Raw genomic sequence first — 17,216 nt, 5'->3', positions numbered from 1 at the left:
GCTGTACCATAATACGTCCCATCTACAGACGGACATACAGACATTGCTGTACCATAATACATCCCATCTAAAGACAGGTATATAACATGTTCAATTGGTAATGCACGACAGACGAAACACAATGATGTATGCAGACCAACAGCAATAATCACTCAGGTAAAAATGCATCCCTAGAGAGTCAGGTACATGTAATCTACTGTTAATTCTGTAGGTAACTGTATGTGAACTGGTACAATACCGGCAGCTATAACTCATGTCTTTGACTACAAACCAAATTGACAACATTCAAACAACATTTAATAGGTGAAATAACATCATTAGCGAGAGCTGTATTATAATTTACATAGTCTAAGGGAGATAACTGTAAAATCTGCCTTCATGCTCTTTACATGAACTAAACTTTTTAAAGTAAAAATGAATACTTCTCTGACTCTTCTCAGGGCGATGACACCCACTGTTTGCTACACCCCAGCCATTTTCAATAAAGTGTTCAGTCTCCAACAGCAGGCAATGAAGGGATATCCAGTGAAGAAAATTTTTTCTGCCCATTCATACAAGTCCCTAAAAAATAAATGATAATTTATAACCCAAATTAAGAAAGTAAATGAGGCTTAAATGATCGAGACACATATGTTGCCAGCTGGTAAATGTCAAGACACTCGGGAGAAATGAGTCCCTACATGAAATCCCTGTTTAAAGTGAGTGGTACCTACTATAACCCCCTGTACACATTATGTATTCGAGGGTGGGTGAGCCATTCTTGCAACCAGAAACACAAACTGTGTACTCCTTCCTTAAAAGTGCCACCTCAAAGCATGAAATAATTAAAATGGTGACAAAGAATGAACTTTGCTTTACGTCCCATCTACAGACAGACATTGCTGTGTCACAATACATCCCATCTACAGACAGACATTGCTGTACCATAATACATCCCATCTACAGACAGACACACAGACATTGCTGTACCATAATACGTCCCATCTACAGACAGACACACAGACATTGCTGTACCATAATACGTCCCATCTACAGAGAGACAAACAGACATTGCTGTGTCACAATATGTCCCATCTACAGACAGACACACATACATTGCTGTACCATAATATATCACATCTACAGACAGACACACAGACATTGCTGTACCATAATATATCCCATCTACAGACAGACACACAGACATTGCTGTACCATAATACGTCCCATATACAGACAGACACACAGGCATTGCTGTGTAATAATACGTCCCATCTACAGACAGACACACAGACATTGCTGTACCATAATACGTCCCATCTACAGACAGACACACAGACATTGCTGTACCATAATACGTCCCATCTACAGACAGACATACAGACATTGCTGTACCATAATACGTCCAATCTACAGACAGACACACAGACATTGCTGTACCATAATACGTCCCATCTACAGACAGACACACAGACATTGCTGTACCATAATACGTCCCATCTACAGACAGACACACAGACATTGCTGTACCATAATACGTCCCATCTACAGACAGACATACAGACATTGCTGTACCATAATACGTCCCATCTACAGACAGGTATATAACATGTTCAATTGGTAATGCACGACAGACGTAACACAATGATGTATGCAGACCAACAGCAATAATCACTCAGGTAAAAATGCATCCCTAGAGAGTCAGGTACATGTAATCTACTGTTAATTCTGTAGGTAACTGTATGTGAACTGGTACAATACAGGCAGCTATAACTCATGTCTTTGACTACAAACCAAATTGACAACATTCAAACAACATTTAATAAGTTAAATAACATCATTAGCAAGAGCTGTATTATAATTTACATAGTCTAAGGGAGATAACTGTAAAATCTGCCTTCATGCTCTTTACATGAACTAAACTTTTTCCAATAAAAATGAATACTTCTCTGACTCTTCTCAGGGCAATGACACCCACTGTTTGCTACACCCCAGCGATTTTCAATAAAGTGTTCAGTCTCCAACAGCAGGCAATGATGGGATAGTCAGTTAAGAAAATTTCTTCTGCCCATTCATACAAGTCCCTAAAAAATAAATGATAATTTATAACCCAAATTGAGAATGTAAATGAGGCTTAGATGATCGAGACACATATGTTGCCAGCTGGTAAATGTCAAGACACTCGGGAGAAATGAGTCCCTACATGAAATCCCTGTTTAGAGTGAGTGGTACCTACTATAACCCCCTGTACACATTATGTATTCGGGGGTGGGTGAGCCGTTCTTGCAACCAGAAACACAAACTGTGTACTCCTTCCTTAAAAGTGCCACCTCAAAGCATGAAATAATTAAAATGGTGGCAAAGAATGAACTTTGCTGAATACGTGGGCACTTACTAGATGACAGTGACAAAACGAAGATGACGTCGACTACTGTGTTAGTTTTATGTGACAACCAAAACCTAGCTCAGACTTATTTTTAAATATCATCTTTGAATTACGTAACAAGAAGACTTGATTTATTTCTTCAAGAGATTATAAATACAGTGTATATTTTTTTTTCTTTTCTTAATTATTTGCTAGCAGTTAATATGGTTATTAGGTACAGTATATATACTATGTGTTAGTAAGTTTAATAATGAATGTTTGAAATCTAAGAACTTGTTTTAAATAAAAAAGTTTTCAAATGATTAATCAAAAAAAATAATTTGATAGCTGGCCAAGTGACCAGGAAGTAGCAACAACCGCGCTCGCTAGATTGCGCATCATGTTCTATTTTTATTTCTACTGGAAAAGTGGGACGAGGTTCCAGTCCCTGTTTTTTACGGGCTAATATGGATAAACCTAGAGCCTACGAATGATGCGAAGTTGATATTTAGCGTATCTCACGTGATTAGGCACATTCCAGAAAATCCCTTTGAGATTGAAGGGTTAAGTAATATTTAGAGTATCCTTGAACGAGTGTATCTTCCGATACCAGTCGAGGGGGCGGAGCCCCCGAGACTGGTATCGGAAGATGCACGGGTTCAAGGTTACTCTAAATGTTTTCTATCATTGCGCTCAGAAATCATTGCATCATCCTTAATTATAAAACTGTACTCTAACAAGGAACTGCGTGACCAAAATTTAGACCAATCAAAACTCATTATCGAAATCGCATGTTTATCCGATACGGTCGAATAAAACGCTTGTCACTTTTTAAGCAATAACCACCATGGACGATGGCTTGGAATTTTTGCTCTCACAGTTTGCAGAATCCGTATATAGAAAATCAGATACATGTTAAAGATTCGTTGCAAAGTATGACGCTCGATCTACCGGGACTAAAAAACGAACCTCATGGATTTCGATATAGGAGATATTTTGGACATGATGGAGACTGATTTGAGTGCGCCAAATTTCTCCAGTCCTGAGGTCGAGATGAAAAATGAACGATTTGAACCGGTGTCCGATGATGAAATTCAGCATTTGATAGACTCACAAAAAATCTTAACACTCGTAAAAATACTAAATGGGCAATTGAAACGTTCAACAAGTGGCGTGCCGCACGGGGCAATGTCCCATTTTTGACCGAGATGAATTACTGGATGCAACGATTTGTGTTGAAGTAAGAAAACAAGAAGACAGCTCGGAATATCCAATACGTTTATTTGAGTTTGTTTTATTGATAATTAAATGGACTAGTTTGTTTATATTGTTTCTCCTCCAATGTAAGGTCAAATGTCATTGAGATTGTCGATGCACCCTGACATGCTCTATCTTGATAGAGTATGGTTGTTAGAGCACAACAAGTCATGGTGTATCAAAAATAAAAACACAGTGATCATCAAAGGAAAAACACCACAGCAATGATACAAGCAGAGCGAATACATGTATTACATTGACTTAACGGTGAAATATGAAACAAAGAGTGACATATTAATAAATTTTATGCATAAATAAATTATACTGAGGTCAAACATGGACGATAATTGCCCGTGTTCATATAGTATTTGATTGATTTCAATATCCAAGGAAAGATAACTCTCAATATTAACGTACACACAACGTACCGGAAGTATACACTAATACACTGTTTATACATCACATGTGAGTGAATCTTTATTTTCATCAGAATCTTTTCCATCACACTCACAGACCAGGTCCCCATACCCCTACCAGTGTCAATCTGTGACTGATAGTAGTGCGGTATTCAATTTGATATAGTCTAGGCTAGAGGAAATTCGAAATATAGTGACATATTTCTTCCTCACTGAATTAGCTGGATTTTTAGTGTTTAAAGAAAAGTGGAGTATGGACTGGGGGGGGGGGGGGGAGCTAAAAATGCTATTTGCCAAATTTTCAACAATATTAATGACAAGGCAAGAAAAATTTAAAAGGGGTCTTAAGCTATACAGATGATACAATTTTCACTTGCAAGTTGCAGTGCCACTAGTTTCACTTAGTGACTTACTTACAGATAAATAAAGTAACTTACAGACAAATATTTTATTCATCTATCATTTCATTTCATTTTTTTTAATATCATGGTTTGTACTTGAAGTGCCATTGGGACATTATTGGTGTTGCAGAAAAATCTGATCATTGCAGTTTTTAAATTTCTGAATTCTGAAAAAATAAAAATAACTAAATAATAAACATTTCAACCATTCATTCTCAAACAGATTCTGATACCACTCAACCCCCAGACTGGCTAGTGACTAGTGAGTTAATCTGCTTCTGTCAGTTCTGATGTAACCCAGCCCCCAGACTGGCCAGAGAGTCCAGTGTTTCGGTAAATTCTGATAATGATACAACTCAGCTTCTCTCCCCCTCCCTCGACAGCTCTACCAGAAGTTCTCGGGAAAAGACTTGCTGATGTTTAATAAATCAGTTTTCCTATTAGTTTTACTTTTGCTCCTGTTCACCAGTTCATTAAGCTATGGCCCAATCTGATTAAATTTAAGATATTTGATCCGCTCCGTATACCTCTTTCTTTCCTGTATCTGTGAAGTCCAGAGGTGAGATATATTTTTTCCAAAACAACTAAGAATGTTCATGGAACAATTTAGTATCAATTGTTTTCCTTTCTATGTTGTATGCCTATTTCAAGAAATAACTTTGGGTCACTTTTTAATGTGAAATGGAACATTTTCCGTTTTTGACAACCTGACTGTAGGGGTGTTTAAGACACTATACCTCATTTTCTGTAAGAAAGTGGAGTAAAAGGAATTCAGATTTGGATTCAGCATAATCAAAATTGGTAATTACACCTGATTTTTATTGATTTGGGTAATGATGTTTCAAGAAATAAAGTTGGGTCACTTTTTGATGTGAAATGAAACATTTTCCATTTTTGTCAACCTGACGGTAGGGGTGTTTAAGACACTATACCTCATTTTCTATAAGAAATTGGAGTAAAAGGAATCCAGATTTGAAATCAGCATACTTAAAATTGGTAATTACACCTGATTTTTATTGTTTTGGGTAATTTTTAAAAAATGGGTGGTGTTGCTACAGAAAGTAAAACTAATTGAAGATAATGTAGCTCTGTACCTTGTCATGCTTCTCGAGAAACTTCTCTGATGGGACAAACAGTCCCGGTCACTCTTCTGATAATGGACTAGGCAGATTCATTCCATGTCTGTGTGCAGGGTAGTGCTACGATCCCCACCATTAGCTTAGTGGACAACATCCTAGATAAAATAGACAATAGGAATTAAATAAAAACAAAACAAGCGAGACACAAAGTAGACAGGATTACGAGCCCGAGACAAAAAAGTGGACATCCTGAGCAGCGTTTAGATCCAAATCATTAGTTTTTCATTTATTCTTTGATATTGATATTCTTTTAATTATTACATTAAATGATGCATTTTTGATGCTGTGCCCCACAATGAAACCCCACAGGTGGATACAGTGCATCTTCCCCTACCTGGACTCAGGGGTCGCAATGTTAACTATGAATCTACAAGACATGGAGATGCTAGTACACATAATTTAAAAAAATAGAATTCATCATGATTTGGTCCTTTAAAAGATTTTCATTAAAAATGTCTACTTTATTCATACATGTACGTAATCATTACAACTCTTTTGTGACTCCATTCTAATCCCGCAGGGGTCGTCTTAACATGAAATAACTGTAATCTACAGTGAATGAGGATGCCCATCTGAGTTGCAGCATTATCTCTTTTAAAACAAAAACCTCAGTTCTGTGTATTCCTCCTTAGTGACCTAATCTTGAACACAAGAGTCGTGTTGTGTACAAATTTTAAAAAGTACAAGATGATGCTTGCATATAGATTTATTTGTAAAATGAATTTAAATCTGTGGCTCCTAAAAAGAAAATTTATCTTGGAAGAAAACACCTTTTCCTCTTGTGACCTCACCCTGACCTCAGTAGTCATTGTGTGAACAAACTTGAATGTACGCTCGGTGTGCATAAATTAAAATTTTCTAAAGTCCTAAGTAGTCCTTACTCCTAACATAAAGGCCACACTATTAAACAACTTGAACCTTTATATCAAATGTCATATTGTACCCTGTGGTTCTTTGAACCTCTTTTAATACCTCATCCTTGTCCCCAGAGACAGCTGTGACATAAACCAGTGGCGGATCCACAGGGGGTTAACAACCCCCCCCCCTCACATTTGGTTGAGTAATTTTTTCAAAAAGAAAGAATTTGTTGTCATCTCATGGCCTTGTGTAGAAAAAGTACACATTTAGGTCGCACCCCTTTCAAAATTGCCTAGATTCGCCACTGGTGTAAACAAACTCAATGTTACATGTACGTTAGGCCTAGGTTGACAATCTGACATTTCTTTTTGCGAAGTACCTGTAAAGATCCCTAAAACAAGCGTTTCTTCAGAATTCGGCATGCATTTCCGTTTTCACAGCAAGTGTCTTCTGCTTCTTAAAGAAAGACAACTCTTGTAGATTTTTAGTGAACATGGACTGAGTTGTATTTCTTGATAACAAATCTGTGGCGGATCCAGAAAATTCCTTAAAAAAGGGAGGTGAATCGAAGACCACAAAAGAGCAAATGCTGATAATTTTTGGTTGATAACGTTCAAATAAAACCCACCCACTAGATCCGCTACATCGTCGGTTACCCACGGGTGCTTCTATTCGATTATCTCCATCATATGAGGGAGCGTGAGTGCGACGATGGATCTGCTACTGTAAATTATGTAGTGCTCAGCTAAAATTATCATTTCAATATAGCAGCACATAATCTTCCCATTCCACATACTTATTGAATTGTCAAAATATTGTAGATCCCGCCACATTTTTACGCTTTGGCTGTAAGGTTGATTTGAAAAAAACCTTTTCTCGCAATATTCAGATACGAAATAAGCCACAGGAAGACAAGCTGTCATTTCACCCCCCCCCCCACCCACCCTTAATTGATTTTTAAATGACAGGATATATCATATATATATATACTCACTCATATTAGGTCCACCCCAATGCTCGAGCTGTGATTCTGCAGGTTTATATTTAAATTTGCAATTTAAATAGCCACTTATAGATCGATAACTGTGTTATTTCTGCACCGATTTTGATGCGCTTTTTTACGCTCGACTCGGTAAAGAAAATTCATTTTAAACACAATTAAGGATGTATGGGACTGACATCAGAGTAATTAAAAAATCCTTAAAATGAGTGAAATAGATAGTATTGTACTCATTTTATCGAAAAAAGACATTTTTTAGATAGGTTCGTGAGTTCGTTTCCATGGTAACGAACATCAAAGATACCCTTGCTGGAGACATTATAATTTACTGAAATTTACTATTTGTCTAAAAGGGGGTATGGAACTGACATCAGAGCAGTGAAAAAATTCCTAAAGTGATTAAAGTAATTAGTTTTAATTTAACAGAAAAATTCATTTCTAAATAGGTCTTTGAGTTCGTTACCATGGTAACCACCATCAAGCATATCCTTGCTGGAGATATCATATTTAGAACCTGTAGAGAACCCGGAAGTGTATGGCTGACATTAGAATAATTAAAAAATTCTAAAATTAAGTGAAATGGATAGCATTATATTTATTTTATCAGAAAAAGACATTTTTGACATAGGTCCGTGAGTTCGTTTCCATGGTAACCGTTATCAACCATATCCTTGCTGGAGACATCATGTTCAAAACCTGTAAACAAAAAATGGAAAGGTATGACTGACATGAGAATAATTAAAAAATTCTAAAATTGAGTGAAATGGATAGCAGTATGCCTATTCTATCAAAAAATTAAATTTTTGACATAGGTCTGTGAGATTGTTCCCATGGTAACCATCATCAAAGATATCCTTGCTGGAGACATCATATTTAAAACCTGTAGAGAACCCGGAAGTGTATGGCTGACATCAGAATAATTAAAAATTCTAAAATTAAGTGAAATGGATAGCATTATGCCTATTCTATCAGAAAATGACATTTTTGACATAGGTCTGTGAGTTCGTTCCCATGGTAACCATCATCAAACATATCCTTGCTGGAGACATCATGTTCAAAACCTGTAAAAAAAACCGGAAGTGTATGACTGACATCAGACTAATTTAAAAATTCTAAAATTGATTGAAATGGGTACCACTATATTTAATTTACCAAAACAACCCACCTGTTTTGACATACATGTTGGTCTGTGAGTTCGTTTCCATGGTAACAATCGTCAAACATATATATACTGGAGACATTATATTCAAAACCTGTGAAAAATATAAGTGTAAGGTTGACATCAGAATAATTAAAAAATTCCAAAAATTACGTGAAATGGATAGCATTATATATATTTACTATTAAATAAATATATATATTAAATATAATAAATATTTATATATAAGTATTGCTTTATGAAGGAGCTTTTTAAAGATTTGTTCCCTATATATTCAGATATAAAACTTTGATCCCCTATTGTAGCCCCATCCTACCCCCCAGGAGCCATGGTTTCAACAAACTTTAATCTGCACTATGTCAGGAAGCTGCCATGAACATTTGAACTTTCCTTGCCCAGCAGTTCTTGAGAAGATTTTTAATTGACCCCTCCCTATTTTTGTAATTATCTCTTTTATACCTTTAAAGGTAGCATGGCCCTTCATTGCATGAAATTGGCCTGCTTGTTCTGGAAGTATTATACTGGATATTGATTGATTGAATATTGTTTTATGTCCCTCTCGAGAATATTTCACTCATATGGAGATGTCACCAATGCCGGTGAAGGGCTGCAACATTTAGGCCTATGCTCGGTGCTTAGGGCCATTGAGCAGGGAGGGATCTATCTCGTGCCACATCTGCTGTGACACGGGACCTCGGTTTTTGCAGTCTCATCCGAAGGACCACCCCATTTAGTCGTCTTTTGCGACAAGCAAGGTGGTATTGAGGATCTATTCCAACACAGATCCCCACAGGATTTTTGTGGAGAAATTTTTATAAATTTGTCAATATATATCTACTAATTCGCTATTATTTCCCCTTGGAGCAGGGTGTTACCCTTCATTTCATCAAACTTAAATTGCCTCCACCCAAGGATGCTTTTTGCCAAGTTTGTTTGAAATTGGTCATGTGGTTCTGGAGAAGAAGTCGAAAATGTGAAAAGTTACAGACAGTCAGACGATAGACAATGGGTGATCAGAAATGCTCACTTGAGCTAAAAATGAGTTGCATTTCTGTATAAAATCATATCAAAGATAAAAATTCTGCAATCTAAAGTAAAATCAAAATTCCATTTGTAACTAGTTCTAATTGTAACTGGGACCATTGCATATGTTCCCCAAACCAGTTAAAAAGTATAGTCATTGTAAACCTATAGCAAAAATCATTTTATTTTAGCCTTCAATTACATGTAGTACGTTTACTATGATTTACTATGGTCATTTCAGTGCAAAGAAATAAAAGAAAGCAATGCACGTGCATACACGCACACACGAGTATGATTCCGTACTTTTGTTGATGTCATTCTAGTACAGGCCTTTCTATCATATACCCACAGAAAGAATTTCTTAATGTTTGCATCAAATACAAGAAAGTTATAGTGATTTTAAAATCATCCAATCAGAAATCAGCACACGTGCGTGCAAGTGCTGACCAGTAATTTTAACCACAGCAATTTGTAAGGAGTACCAAGACACACCTAAAACCTCAAAATCAAAAGAATTTGATGAAAAACAAAAACATTATCGTCCTTAAAAAAAAAAACTTTTGAAATATGATGCATGTGCATGCACCTTTGCGTTGGCATTTTTTGTTACACCAATATATAGATACACATATCATCTACCTATAAAGTGAATATCAACTCATTCGCTTCATTAATAAGAGAGTTACAGATGTTTTAGTACATGTATTATCCAATCAAAAAGAAGCGCACGTGCATGCGCGTGCAGATTGGTAATTTTGACAATGCAGATCAGTTAAGGATCTCAATACCTACCTATGATATGAATATCAAACGATTTGAATGAGCAACAAAAAAGTTACACTGATTACAAAATTCTTGTACGAAAAATGTGATGCATGTGCATGCACGCGCGTGCAGACAACACGACTATCATCTTGCATATATACAAATGATATACTAGCTATCATCCTAACAAGGTTTCAGGTTGATTCCTTGTGAATTCTGATTTTCAATTTTTTTTTGTACCAAAATTGCAATGCACTTACGTGCGCGTACATGCACATGCAGACAAATTACTATTGTTTAGTTTTGTGTTTGCATCCCACACTCTTCCATGTTTCTTTCCTGTGGGTGCATTGTTCAAATATTGACAACATGTATTTGAACAATTTTAGTTATCTATTAAAAGAATCAATAAATTATATACATGTAGTTGTGTATGTATAACTTAAAATAAGACATAAAATTGTAATGAAGCATGTGCCCCTATGATAGATATTAATAGAATAAATAAACAATATTAAATTTTACAATGAATATCATAAGTATTCAAGATTATTACTTTAGAGGTTATTTTGTATGCAGGGTCCTGTATAAAAACTGATTACCAATAAATAACATTTACAAGTATAAATTTTGTAGTAAGTTTTTCTGGTTATTGGGTCAATGGCATAGTCAACACACAGAATTTGATCCATCGTTGTTGAGTGCCCATCATGTTTAAGGGCGAAATCAAAAGACCAATGTCAGGAAAAAAAATTAAATTCAAATAGTTAGGGGGCCTCAGGGGGAGTAAAAACTCGAATCAGTTTTTGTCATCCAACATCGATTTCACTTTAGTGGAAAAAAGACAAGTGACTGTTAAAAACCACAAAATAATATATTACATTTTAATGAACATTAAATATTTTAAATGTACACTTTAATTTGTGAATAAACAGAAGTAAAAGTATAACAGCATTATTTATACTCGCATGTTTTTACTTGTTAATCGATTAGTTTCAACATTCATAATATTTAGATTTAAGGGGAGTGGGGTGTGATTTCGTGAAAACTATGTAAAACGTATACGGTACCAATTTTGATGTGAATTTAGTTTTTTGTCAGACATTGAACATTTGATTTCGCCATCGCCCCTTCACGTCTTAAATGATTTAAGAATTCCTCTCAAAACTTAGAGGTACACTTGCATTAAATATTTGATGTGTGTCTTGCCAAAACTGCATTTAGTATTAGGACTAACTTATTGACAGGTGCAATTATATAAACCTAGATACATTGTGCCTTAATGATAGCCAATAGTATATGATATAATGAAAAAGAGCCAAATTAATTCACTGAATATAACTTTCAATTAAGCTCAATAAAATAATTAGTTAAGGGTACAAATTCAATATATGTGAAACAATAATGGACTTTCAATATTTTGATATAGTCTTAAATTGTGATATTGATTTATTACAGTTGAAAAATCAAAGGGTCTTATAAAAGTTACTATATTCACATCAAATACAAAATAATATGTATTAGTAAATAGTTCGAAATAGTTTCAATTTAAATTTTTCATAATATCTCTTATTTAGAGAATTCAGAAAATCAAGTATTTTAATAAAAAGACCAGAAGGATATGAAAAGTTAAAAGCCTACCTTTATATATTTATTTGCAAGAGTTATGTATTTACATCAAAAGATCTATATCTATGATGTAACCCATGTTTCTTTTTTATGCACAAGTAACTTATTTTGGTGAGTGTATACTAATTCATGGTGGGCAGTATATACATGTAGGTATGTATGCATTTAAAAAAAACTAGAGTTCCTTGCAAAATTATGCATATAACAAAAACGTACATATTTATCATAATACCATGCTTGTCATTTTTTCATTATAGGACTTGGGCAATCTTTAATTTGCATATACATGTATATTTTAAAACAAGCACAATATGATATCATGATATTAAATGCCTTGCAGCAAAATTATCCAGCTAGCTTGACAATTCCCAAATATTGTTTACATGAAATAGATATAGAACAATTATATTTTACTCTCACATGGTATGTGTAACACAAAAAAGGTGAATACAACTAGATTCCATCATTGAATCTGTCTACATGGTCTAGCTGACATTTAATAGTGGACACTTTGGCCGGAAGAAACTAGATAATACATTAGGTGAATAGAAAACTAATAATGTTAAATAAATTTCTTTAATGAAGCGTCTTGTTAAAAAAAATATTTAGTGTTGTACATGTCATAGTGTTGAAATTGTTGGGCTGAATTTAAACTTAATTGGCAGAAAATACCTAGCATCCATCTTCCTGCATGATCGAAAAAGGCCATGGTTACCTTACGATTTTATTGTAATCAGCTATCAATTAGTGTATTACTATTCCTTTGTAATAAAATTACTTTTTTGTTACTCTGGGGGGAGGGGAGGGGGTATTCCCTTAAACAGTTTCAGAGGGGCGCCCCGCCCTGCCGCCTTTTGCCGCCGCCCCTCTGCCCTTTCCCAAATCTAAAACAAAAAAATCGCCGCCCTTTTGCCATTGAAGACAACACAAAAATTCCCCTTTTTGTACCCCAATTACAAACGTCTGTTTCTTTTGTGAAGTTCGTTTTAGATCATAATCATGCAGTATTTGACCAGGTAAATTGAACAGATTGTAATTGATCACTTGTGTCTAATCCGATAATTGGAAGCACGTGATAACGGTACACATCTGTCTAAGTATGGTATCATTTTCAAAAAAAAGTTTATACTTCAATCTTGCGAAATTTGTTCGGTATGATATTGTGACAAGTTTTTCAATTTGAAAAAAAAAATGGTGACAGTTTTCTTTTCATCACTATATATATATGCATTTACCATTTTGCTTTTACGGTGAACCACTTTGAATCGGTACACGACTGTGAACCTAGCTAGCTAGATGCGCGGATTGGCACGCGCTCTTGTGTACCCCAAGAAGTATGAAGGAGATATTATGAGCAGTTTGAGAAAAGCCATTTGAAACCCATGTCATTTCGTGGCACACCATTCCTTCACTGCTTTTATCACAATTAAGAGAGATGTCAGTTTTATTATCAATTTGAGTAATAATTCCCCGGCCATTTTGCACACAAAAATACTTGGAAATTCATTTTTAAAACACGAACATGAAGTATTCATCTATGGAAATAACATTTTTAATAATATCTGAAAGATTGTTAAAATTATTCTGATATTTCAAAAGTTGTTAGGTATATCTATAATTAGCGATATCTAAATCAGATAAACAAGAGAGACAACTCAATTTCGCAGAGATCGTGTGACGAGACTATTTTACAGTATCATAATCAAAATAAAATTTAAATATATACGGGTACAATATAAATTAATCCATATCAATTAATCATGATTCCGGTGTCAATTGACTCTGTGCAATATTTCAAAACAAGGCACAGAAATTCCTGAAACATCGCGCAGCTTCAATTAAACTTTCAAATGACGTTTTTCAGTCTTGATCTTCCATACGAAAATTTTAAGTGATGGGGAATTGCATGTATTCGATCAACAGCTAACGAAAACAGGAGTTAAAATGTTTTCATTCATGAGTAACAAATAAGGTTTGCGACATTTTGACATGTAGCGAACAAAGTCATGTTGCATATCAGTATGTTCAGTAGGAATTTATCTTTTAAAATTGACTTTTTAAAAAAATCGCCCGTGTTGTTTTTTGACCAGATGGGCTTAATTTTGTGATGTTTTACATTTACGCGATCTTTGTACAAACGGGAATATTAGTGTTATAAAAACTAATCGAGGCAAACTTATGGGGTAAAAAGCTGGTAGAATTCTTAATAAGAGTATTATCTATAAGATTATACTAGTTGGTAGAAAGTTTTTATTTTAAAATACAGAACATAGCACTTTTTATATCTTTAATAAAATTTTAATTGGTTGCCATGGCAACAAAAAATGCATATTGAGCAGCTTTACAAGGTCTACGTCAGAAAAATTTCACTTTAAACATAATATTTGGACCATAAACATTTAAGAAACCATATAAAATTACTACCCACCGGGCTTTGTTTCCCTAGTAACAGATTAAAAAGAATTATTTGATTCATTGTTACTTTGTTTTATAATTGTACAATTTTTTGAAGAGTGCATTGAGCATTTTCATGAAAACCTTGACTTGTGAGATTGTGATGTTTAATGCCCCGAACAAAGCGAGGGTTCCCTTCTGCCCCTGTCTGAGGTACTAATTTTCCCTGCCCTTTTGAAGCTGCTGTGGGAATCACTACCGGGCGGGCGGGGGTATTTGAATTACTGAACTGAAAAACAATACTGATACATCAATGAACCTCGGCTATTTACATGAAGTGTTAATATTGGGGCCTAAGGAAGCTGAGTGACAATTCATATTCTTTTTATTGTTCAACACATTCATGCTGGCATACAATTGCAGCATACTGCCATGAATGAGTCAACTTTCACATCTTACGCTAGGCCTATAACTCATTGAAAAATAACCTTTGTTTAAATCATAATACTAAACTAATTTTTATGCAATCTAAAACATTTATCAAAAAACATTTGATCTGGACATAAATTATATTCATGATTTCAAAAACTTTTAGCAACATTAGATGCAGAAAACATGCATGATTAATGAAATTTATCATTCCATTTCCTTATATATTCCTTTGTAAGAATGGAACACAATCATATAATATGTGTATGGCTGCAATGTTCGGGGAAAAAATAAGACACTGAAACAAGATACTGGAGATATTTGTCTGTTAATGGTGTAAGGGTTACTATGAATTGAATCTTAATAAGTGGATGAAAATGATTTCAAAATCAATTATATAGTAAAATAAATAAAAGTTGACCCATTTATGGCATTATGCTGTATATTTTGCACAAAGTGAAAATAAATCAAAGCATGTCACTGGGTTTGTATAATTTGTATGTGGTGGTAGATTTTTATAGTGTCCTGTCTCTGTTTTCTGTACTGCAAACATCAACTATTAAAGGAAGAAAAAAATCTTACTCATCAATTTATGTAAAACCAAAGATCCACCACTGCTCTATTGTGTATATCCTAGTTTTATATGACCCCCTCCTCCAACAGATATTTAAATTTATAGAGATGTATATTAAAACTTGACAAATACTTTAACATATTCATACTCAGATGCTTGTATCGTACATATTTGTATGTTTGGCTAAATAATTTAGGTTGATCTAGATCTTCAAAGTCTATGAACAATCAGCTGACATTGACAATTTAATAAGCGCCGGTGAATTCATACCCTATTTCGATATTGTTTTCAAGCATCGATTTTCATGGAATTTTTGGGAAGATTTGCACTTGAACAATTTTGTTTTCTTCTTATTTGACGTACGTGCGTACTCGGCATTAATTTATTAAGGTAACAGGGAACAGTTTCGCACTGTAGTATCTGGGGAGTCTTCCCCAGTACGACTTGTTTATCCCCGGATTGCAGAGGATCAACATCCGGCAGCACGAGGAGTTTTCCCGCGGTTATGGTACATGCCAGACGTACCACAAGACCTACCCGAAGTTGGAGACCGACAGCAGGCAGAACAGTTAAGTCCGCGGGACCCATTATTATGTAGATACACTATAATAAAGACTATAGATACTTTATTGGCGCCCAACTCGAGGCCGCGGACTTACCTGGGTGGGTTATTGCATTTTTTTTGGTGCTTTCCCCAGTCACGTTGTTAGGTCGCCATATTGGCGGGTAGTGTCAGATTTGGGATTTTTCTTTTTTCTACTTGATTTCGATTTTAGTGATTAACAGGGATTTCTATTAATTACTGAATCAATTTAGACATTTCTTGATTGCAGTTTTGATACATTTTTTGTGGATTATTTACATGTGAGATGGATATGTCTATAGATGAGGCGTTATGCGGGCTGGGCTTGCGCCCTCACCCGGACACACCTGTGGTCACGCGGAATGTACCCGCGTACTCCCAGGTATCTTCAGGTGATGGCGAACGTTATTTCACGCCGTCCTTGCCATCCTGTTTGAGGGAGGGGGGGAGGTAGGTTAAAGGATGCCACAGGTGGGGAAGTGAGGTTTCCTGGCACGCAGTTTAGCTCTGATAATATAAAGGTTATAGCTTAGATTGGGATATGCAACGTAGGTGTGACTTCCCGGGGAATTTAATGGGATTAGATTCGCCCAAGAAAGGGTCTGGACATGACACCCCAGGGTTTAGCGATTGGGGTAGGTGGGAGAAGGATTTCTTGTCCCCTGGTGGGGGCTCAGTTATTCCTAATGTCCCGGTGAGGCCTACTCCAGTCAAGGGGAGTGGTCATGTACCCAGCTCTGGGAGTCTTTCGGAATATCATACCCCTACTCTGCATTCCTACACTCCAGTGTCAATGTCAGCCCCACCCCCTCATTCATGGGTTGATGATCAGGCCCTAGGCCAGCTTTGTCAGGGTTTGCCCCAGATGGGCTTGGGTTCAAGCTTGCAGCACCCCACTCCTGGACCGTATTCCCCAGTTGCCCCATTTTCGGAGCCAGGGATTACCTATGGGAATTACCCTCCCCCACAGCCCAGTCAGGGCTATGATCTGCTTACAGGGTCCCCTGTCTCACATGCCTACCCTTCCCATGTGCAAGACCCTTGGATTGGGGGGAATGCCCCCCACACCCAGCCTTTGATACCACCTATGCCTGGCGGTTACGCTAGCACACCTATGCCCTACCCTACCATGATGACTCCTTATCAACAGCAGGGGCCCTTCACCTACCCTGGCACCACAGCTTGTGGGTTGGGGGATAAGAGGGGTAGCGTAGTGCACATTCAACCCCAGTTAGGTGAACCAGA

At 36.0% G+C, this 17,216-nt stretch overlaps 1 long non-coding RNA gene across 1 annotated transcript in view; it reads right to left on the bottom strand.

The window, feature by feature from the left end:
• Positions 1-1,791: 1,791 nt before the first annotated feature.
• The window catches only part of LOC130047713 (uncharacterized), a 34,304-nt gene continuing 18,879 nt past the window's right edge, over positions 1,792-17,216 (bottom strand). Inside the window, exons 2-3 of the long non-coding RNA XR_008796539.1 lie at positions 5,513-5,652; positions 1,792-2,063 (exon numbers count right to left, since the gene is read on the bottom strand). This is a non-coding gene — a long non-coding RNA (uncharacterized LOC130047713). The remainder of the gene's footprint in view (positions 2,064-5,512; positions 5,653-17,216) is intronic.

This window comes from Ostrea edulis, chromosome 7 (assembly GCF_947568905.1).
Source record: "Ostrea edulis chromosome 7, xbOstEdul1.1, whole genome shotgun sequence".
Lineage (NCBI taxonomy): Eukaryota > Metazoa > Mollusca > Bivalvia > Ostreida > Ostreidae > Ostrea > Ostrea edulis.
The sequence above is the reverse complement of the archived record's forward strand: the minus strand, read 5'-3'. Positions and strand labels throughout refer to the sequence as shown.